The following is a 7378-nucleotide window of genomic DNA, read 5'->3' as shown; positions in this document are numbered from 1 at the left end:
GGCCCCTTTCGCCTGCAGGTCCCGAGCCGCCAACATGTTCTTGTATCGTGTTCTCCAAACCTGGGTGACGGGCACCGCAGGGAGGCAGAGCCATCGCACTTGCCGGGTGGCAGAGGAAGGACCGGACTATGTACAATAGCGGCCAACGACTCCCAGAGCCGGTAGTGCGGCGCCTGCTCTCAGCCTAAGAGGCTTTTGGGAGTGCTCAGGCAAGGGTCAGCCTGCACCCTTGCTGGCAGCACCCAGGGGAACCAGGACGCTTGCATCTCTCGCCTTCATTTTCGACACAAACGCCTGAGGAGGGAAGCCAACCCTCCGTGTGTCAAGAGACCGTCCCCGCCCCGGCCTCCGACTGATTCTTAGAACGGACGGAAAGAGTCAGGCAAGCCTGTTAAGACTTCCGCGAACTCTCCGGCTTGCACTGAGACGCGAGGTCGATGTGCTCAGCACCACGGGGCCCCCTTCGCCTGCAGGTCCCGAGCCGCCAACATGTTCTAAGTATCGTGTTCCCCAAACCTGGGTGACGAGCACCGCAGGGAGGCAGAGCCATCGCACTTGCCGGGTGGCAGAGGAAGGACCGGACTATGTACAATAGCGGCCAACGACTCCCAGAGCCGGTAGTGCGGCGCCTGCTCTCAGCTTAAGAGGCTTTTGGGAGTGCTCAGGCAAGGGTCAGCCTGCACCCTTGCTGGCAGCACCCAGGGGAACCAGGACGCTTGCATCTCTCGCCTTCATTTTCGACACAAACACCTGAGGAGGGAAGCCAACCCTCCGTGTGTCAAGAGACCGTCCCCGCCCCGGCCTCCGACTGATTCTTAGAACGGACGGAAAGAGTCAGGCAAGCCTGTCAAAGAATTGAGCAGATGTCAAAATCTTTTAAGACTTCCGCGAACTCTCCGGCTTGCACTGAGACCCGAGGTCGATGTGCTCAGCACCACGGGGCCCCTTTCGCCTGCAGGTCCCGAGCCGCCAACATGTTCTAAGTATCGTGTTCCCCAAACCTGGGTGACGAGCACCGCAGGGCGGCAGAGCCATCGCACTTGCCGGGTGGCAGAGGAAGGACCGGACTATGTACAATAGCGGCCAACCACTCCCAGAGCCGGTAGTGCGGCGTGCGAGGTCTGCTCTCAGCGGAAGAGGGTTTTGGGAATGCTCAGGCAAGGGCCAGCCTGCACCCTTCCTGGCCGCTCCCACGGGAACCAGGCTACTTGCAATCCTTTCCCCCAATAGCAAGTGCCTTTTGGAGGGACGGCCGGAGTCAACGTGGGGTTTGCCCGCCCTCCAAAGTGTCAAGAGACCGCCGCACAGGCCTCTGACTGATTCTTAGAACAGGCAGCAAGAGTTGGGTAAGTCTGTCGAAAATTTGACAAAGTGTCAAAAATTAGACTTCCGAGAGCTCTTGGGCATGCACACAGGCCTGTCATTCAAGTGCTCTGCCCGCGGAACCGTTTTTCGGATGCCTTTCAAAGTGGTCCCGCGCCGCCATTTTGTTCTAAAAATCGTGTTCCCAGAAATCTCCGGGTACCCCGCCAACCTCACTGTGTCACAATGTCAAGTGGCACTGAATGGGTCTGAATTTCAAATTCGACTGCTTCGCTCTGGAACTCGAACCCGGCAAAACCGTTTGGATTTTTTCCCGGTCCAGACTTCCGCGGCAGACAAAGTTAAAGTTTTCGGGCTGCAGACTCAAAACGACATCTGGCCAACCGCCGGGCTCAATTCGCCCAGTTCCTCCGGCACTTCGGAACTCATGTTCGGCATGAGTTTTTGAATCTTTCCCGATGCTTCGGCATTTTCCTCCGCTGACACTTAGAATATTTTTCACACTTGGCCGAAAATTTTTCTAAGTTTTTCTGGTTACTGATTTCTTCTTTTCGGGCATTTTTCTAAGTTTTCTTGGTTACTCATTTCTCATTTTCAAACATTTTTCTAAGTTTTTCTGGTTACTGATTTCTTCTTTTTGGGCATTTTTCTAAGTTTTCTTGGTTACTCATTTCTCATTTTCAAACATTTTTCTAAGTTTTTCTGGTACTCATTTCTCATTTTCAAACATTTTTCTAAGTTTTTCTGGTTACTGATTTCTTCTTTTTGGGCATTTTCTAAGTTTTCTTGGTTACTCATTTCTCATTTTCAAACATTTTTCTAAGTTTTTCTGGTTACTGATTTCTTCTTTTTGGCATTTTTCTAAGTTTTCTTGGTTACTCATTTCTCATTTTCAAACATTTTTCTAAGTTTTCTTGGTTACTCATTTCTCATTTTCAAACATTTTTCTAAGTTTTTCTGGTTACTGATTTCTTCTTTTTGGGCATTTTTTCTAAGTTTTCTTGGTTACTCATTTCTCATTTTCAAACATTTTTCTAAGTTTTTCTGGTTACTCATTTCTCATTTTCAAACATTTTTCTAAGTTTTTCTGGTTACTGATTTCTTCTTTTTGGGCATTTTTCTAAGTTTTCTTGGTTACTCATTTCTCATTTTCAAACATTTTTCTAAGTTTTTCTGGTTACTCATTTCTCATTTTCAAACATTTTTCTAAGTTTTTCTGGTTACTCATTTCTGCTTTTCCAACGTTTTACTAAGTTTTGCTGGTTACTGAGTTCACACTTTTAAACATTTTCGGGCATTTTTCTACGTTTTTCATGTTACTCATTAGCACTTTCAGGCACTTTCCTATGCTTTCCTGCTTACTGATTTCACACTTTTAAGCATCTTCGGGCATGTTCCCTAAGTTTTGCAGTTCATTCGTTTGGGACAGTCAGGCAGCTTTCCTAAGCTTTCCTGGTAACCGAATTCACATTGTTGAGAACTTTGGAACCCTTCCCTAAGCTGTGCTGGTTACTCACTTTACCTCTTCAGACACTTGCCCCCGTTGTGACAGAGACCACTTCCCGACTCGGGAAATGCACCAAATTCGGCCTGAACTCAGAGGGCAGTCCCCCCTCGAAGGCGTGGAAGTCGGCAGAATCGCCGGGTCAAATCCGGCTGAGCTACCCGGCTTGGAAGCCTCAAAGTCGGTATGAGGCTGTCAGGTTCACTCCCATCCCCGTTTGGACCACTTCCCGACTCGGGAAATTCACCAAATTCGGCCTGAACTCAGAGGACAGTCCCCCCTCGAAGGCGTGACAGTCGGCAGAACCGCCGGATCAAATCCGGCTGAGCTACCCGGCCCCGAAGCCTCAAAGTCGGTAAGAGCTGTCAGGTCACTCCCATCCCCGTTTGGACCACTTCCCGACTCGGGAAATTCACCAAATTCGGCCTGAACTTATACAACAGTCCCCCCTCGAAGGCGTGACAGTCGGCAGAACCGCCGGATCAAATCCGGTTGAGCTACCCGGCTTGGAAGCCCCAAAGTCGGTAAGAGCTGTCAGGTTCACTCCCATCCCCGTTTGGACCACTTCCCGACTCGGGAAATTCACCAAATTCGGCCTGAACTTATACAACAGTCCCCCCTCGAAGGCGTGACAGTCGCTAGAACCGCCGGATCAAATCCGGTTGAGCTACCCGGCTTGGAAGCCCCAAAGTCGGTAAGAGCTGTCAGGTTCACTCCCATCCCCGTTTGGACCACTTCCCGACTTTGGAAATTCACCAAATTCGGCCTGAACTTAGAGGAGAGTCCCCGCTCGAAGGCGTGGAAGTCGGCAGAATCGCCGGGTCAAATCCGACTGAGCTACCCGGCCCCGAAGCCTCAATGTCGGTAAGAGCTGTCAGGTTCACTCCCATCCCCGTTTGGACCACTTCCCGACTCGGGAAATTCACCAAATTCGGCCTGAACTTAGACAACAGTCCCCCCTCGAAGCCGTGGCAGTCGCTAGAACCGCCGGATCAAATCCGGTTGAGCTACCCGGCTTGGAAGCCCCAAAGTCGGTATGAGCTGTCAGGTTCACTCCCATCCCCGTTTGGACCACTTCCCGACTTAGGAAAATCACCAAATTCGGCCTGAACTCAGAGGGCAGGCCCCCCTCGAAGGCCAGGCATTCGGCAGAACCGCCGGGTCAAATCCGACTGTGCTACCCGGCCCCAAAGCCTCAAAGTTGGTATGAGCAGTTAGGTTCACTCCCATCCCCGTTTGGACCACTTCCCGACTTAGGAAATTCACCAAATTCGGCCTGAACTTAGAGGAGAGTCCCCGCTCGAAGGCGTGGAAGTCGGCAGAATCGCCGGGTCAAATCCGACTGAGCTACCCGCCCCGAAGCCTCAATGTCGGTAAGAGCTGTCAGGTTCACTCCCATCCCCGTTTGGACCACTTCCCGACTCGGGAAATTCACCAAATTCGGCCTGAACTTAGACAACAGTCCCCCCTCGAAGCCGTGGCAGTCGCTAGAACCGCCGGATCAAATCCGGTTGAGCTACCCGGCTTGGAAGCCCCAAAGTCGGTATGAGCTGTCAGGTTCACTCCCATCCCCGTTTGGACCACTTCCCGACTTAGGAAAATCACCAAATTCGGCCTGAACTCAGAGGGCAGGCCCCCCTCGAAGGCCAGGCATTCGGCAGAACCGCCGGGTCAAATCCGACTGTGCTACCCGGCCCCAAAGCCTCAAAGTTGGTATGAGCAGTTAGGTTCACTCCCAAACCCGTTGGGACCACTTCCCGACTTAGGAAATTCACCAAATTCGGCCTGAACTTAGACAACAGTCCCCCCCTCGAAGGCGTGACAGTCGGTAGAACCGCCGGGTCAAATCCGGCTGAGCTACCCGATTTGGAAGCCTTCAACACAAAACCCATCCGGCAATGCCACTCAAAAAGGGCCCAAATTCAGAAACACCCCCTTCAATAGGTACCACTTCCTCGGAGACACTACCGGGACACGCTCCCCTCGGCGAAAATTAAGCCCCCACCACTAACTGAAGCCAACCGCAGCCCCAACTTCAACGGAGAAATCAGTAACCAATTCAAAAATGCACTTGGTTACTGATTTGTACTGCTTCAAAAATATTCTAAGTGTCGCTGGTTACTGATTTGTACTGCTCCAAAAATATTCTAAGTGTCACTGGTTACTGATTTGTACTGACTCAAAAATATTCTAAGTGTCGCTGGTTACTGATTTGTACTGACTGAAAAATATTCTAAGTGTCGCTGTTACTGATTTGTACTGACTCAAAAATATTCTAAGTGTCAGTGGTTACTGATTTGTACTGCTCCAAAAATATTCTAAGTGTCGCTGGTTACTGATTTGTACTGCTTCAAAAATATTCTAAGTGTCAGTGGTTACTGATTTGTACTGCTCCAAAAATATTCTAAGTGTCGCTGGTTACTGATTTGTACTGCTTCAAAAATATTCTAAGTGTCAGTGGTTACTGATTTGTACTGCTTCAAAAATATTCTAAGTGTCGCTGGTTACTGATTTGTACTGCTTCAAAAAAATATTCTAAGTGTCGCTGGTTACTGATTTGTACTGCTTCAAAAATATTCTAAGTGTCGCTGGTTACTGATTTGTACTGCTCCAAAAATATTCTAAGTGTCGCTGGTTACTGATTTGTACTGCTTCAAAAATATTCTAAGTGTCGCTGGTTACTGATTTGTACTGCTCCAAAAATATTCTAAGTGTCGCTGGTTACTGATTTGTACTGCTTCAAAAATATTCTAAGTGTCGCTGGTTACTGATTTGTACTGCTTCAAAAATATTCTAAGTGTCGTGGTTACTGATTTGTACTGCTTCAAAAATATTCTAAGTGTCGCTGGTTACTGATTTGTACTGCTCAAAAATATTCTAAGTGGGCTGGTTACTGATTTGTACTGCTCCAAAAATATTCTAAGTGTCGTGGTTACTGATTTGTACTGCTTCAAAAATATTCTAAGTGTCAGCGGTTACTGATTTGTACTGCTTCAAAAATATTCTAAGTGTCAGCGGTTACTGATTTGTACTGCTTCAAAAATATTCTAAGTGTCAGTGGTTACTGATTTGTACTGCTTCAAAAATATTCTAAGTGTCGCTGGTTACTGATTTGTACTGCTTCAAAAATATTCTAAGTGTCAGTGGTTACTGATTTGTACTGCTTCAAAAATATTCTAAGTGTCGCTGGTTACTGATTTGTACTGCTCCAAAAATATTCTAAGTGTCGCTGGTTACTGATTTGTACTGCTTCAAAAATATTCTAAGTGTCGCTGGTTACTGATTTGTACTGCTTCAAAAATATTCTAAGTGTCGCTGGTTACTGATTTGTACTGCTTCAAAAATATTCTAAGTGTCGCTGGTTACTGATTTGTACTGCTTCAAAAATATTCTAAGTGTCGCTGGTTACTGATTTGTACTGCTTCAAAAATATTCTAAGTGTCGCTGGTTACTGATTTGTACTGCTTCAACAATATTCTAAGTGTCGCTGGTTACTGATTTGTACTGCTTCAAAAATATTCTAAGTGTCGTGGTTACTGATTTGTACTGCTTCAAAAATATTCTAAGTGTCGCTGGTTACTGATTTGTACTGCTTCAAAAATATTCTAAGTGTCGCCGGTTACTGATTTGTACTGCTTCAAAAATATTCTAAGTGTCGCTGGTTACTGATTTGTACTGCTCCAAAAAATATTCTAAGTGTCGCTGGTTACTGATTTGTACTGCTTCAAAAATATTCTAAGTGTCAGTGGTTACTGATTTGTACTGCTTCAAAAATATTCTAAGTGTCGCTGGTTACTGATTTGTACTGCTTCAAAAATATTCTAAGTGTCAGTGGTTACTGATTTGTACTGCTTCAAAAATATTCTAAGTGTCGCTGGTTACTGATTTGTACTGCTCCAAAAATATTCTAAGTGTCGCTGGTTACTGATTTGTACTGCTTCAAAAATATTCTAAGTGTCGCTGGTTACTGATTTGTACTGCTCCAAAAATATTCTAAGTGTCGCTGGTTACTGATTTGTACTGCTTCAAAAATATTCTAAGTGTCGCTGGTTACTGATTTGTACTGCTTCAAAAATATTCTAAGTGTCAGTGGTTACTGATTTGTACTGCTTCAAAAATATTCTAAGTGTCGCTGGTTACTGATTTGTACTGCTTCAAAAATATTCTAAGTGGGCTGGTTACTGATTTGTACTGCTCCAAAAATATTCTAAGTGTCGCTGGTTACTGATTTGTACTGCTTCAAAAATATTCTAAGTGTCAGCGGTTACTGATTTGTACTGCTTCAAAAATATTCTAAGTGTCAGCTGGTTACTGATTTGTACTGCTTCAAAAATATTCTAAGTGTCAGTGGTTACTGATTTGTACTGCTTCAAAAATATTCTAAGTGTCGCTGGTTACTGATTTGTACTGCTTCAAAAATATTCTAAGTGTCAGTGGTTACTGATTTGTACTGCTTCAAAAATATTCTAAGTGTCGCTGGTTACTGATTTGTACTGCTCCAAAAATATTCTAAGTGTCGCTGGTTACTGATTTGTACTGCTTCAAAAATAT

This window comes from Hemiscyllium ocellatum, assembly GCF_020745735.1.
Source record: "Hemiscyllium ocellatum isolate sHemOce1 chromosome 15 unlocalized genomic scaffold, sHemOce1.pat.X.cur. SUPER_15_unloc_12, whole genome shotgun sequence".
In the NCBI taxonomy this organism is placed as follows: domain Eukaryota; kingdom Metazoa; phylum Chordata; class Chondrichthyes; order Orectolobiformes; family Hemiscylliidae; genus Hemiscyllium; species Hemiscyllium ocellatum.
This window is presented reverse-complemented; position numbering follows the sequence as displayed.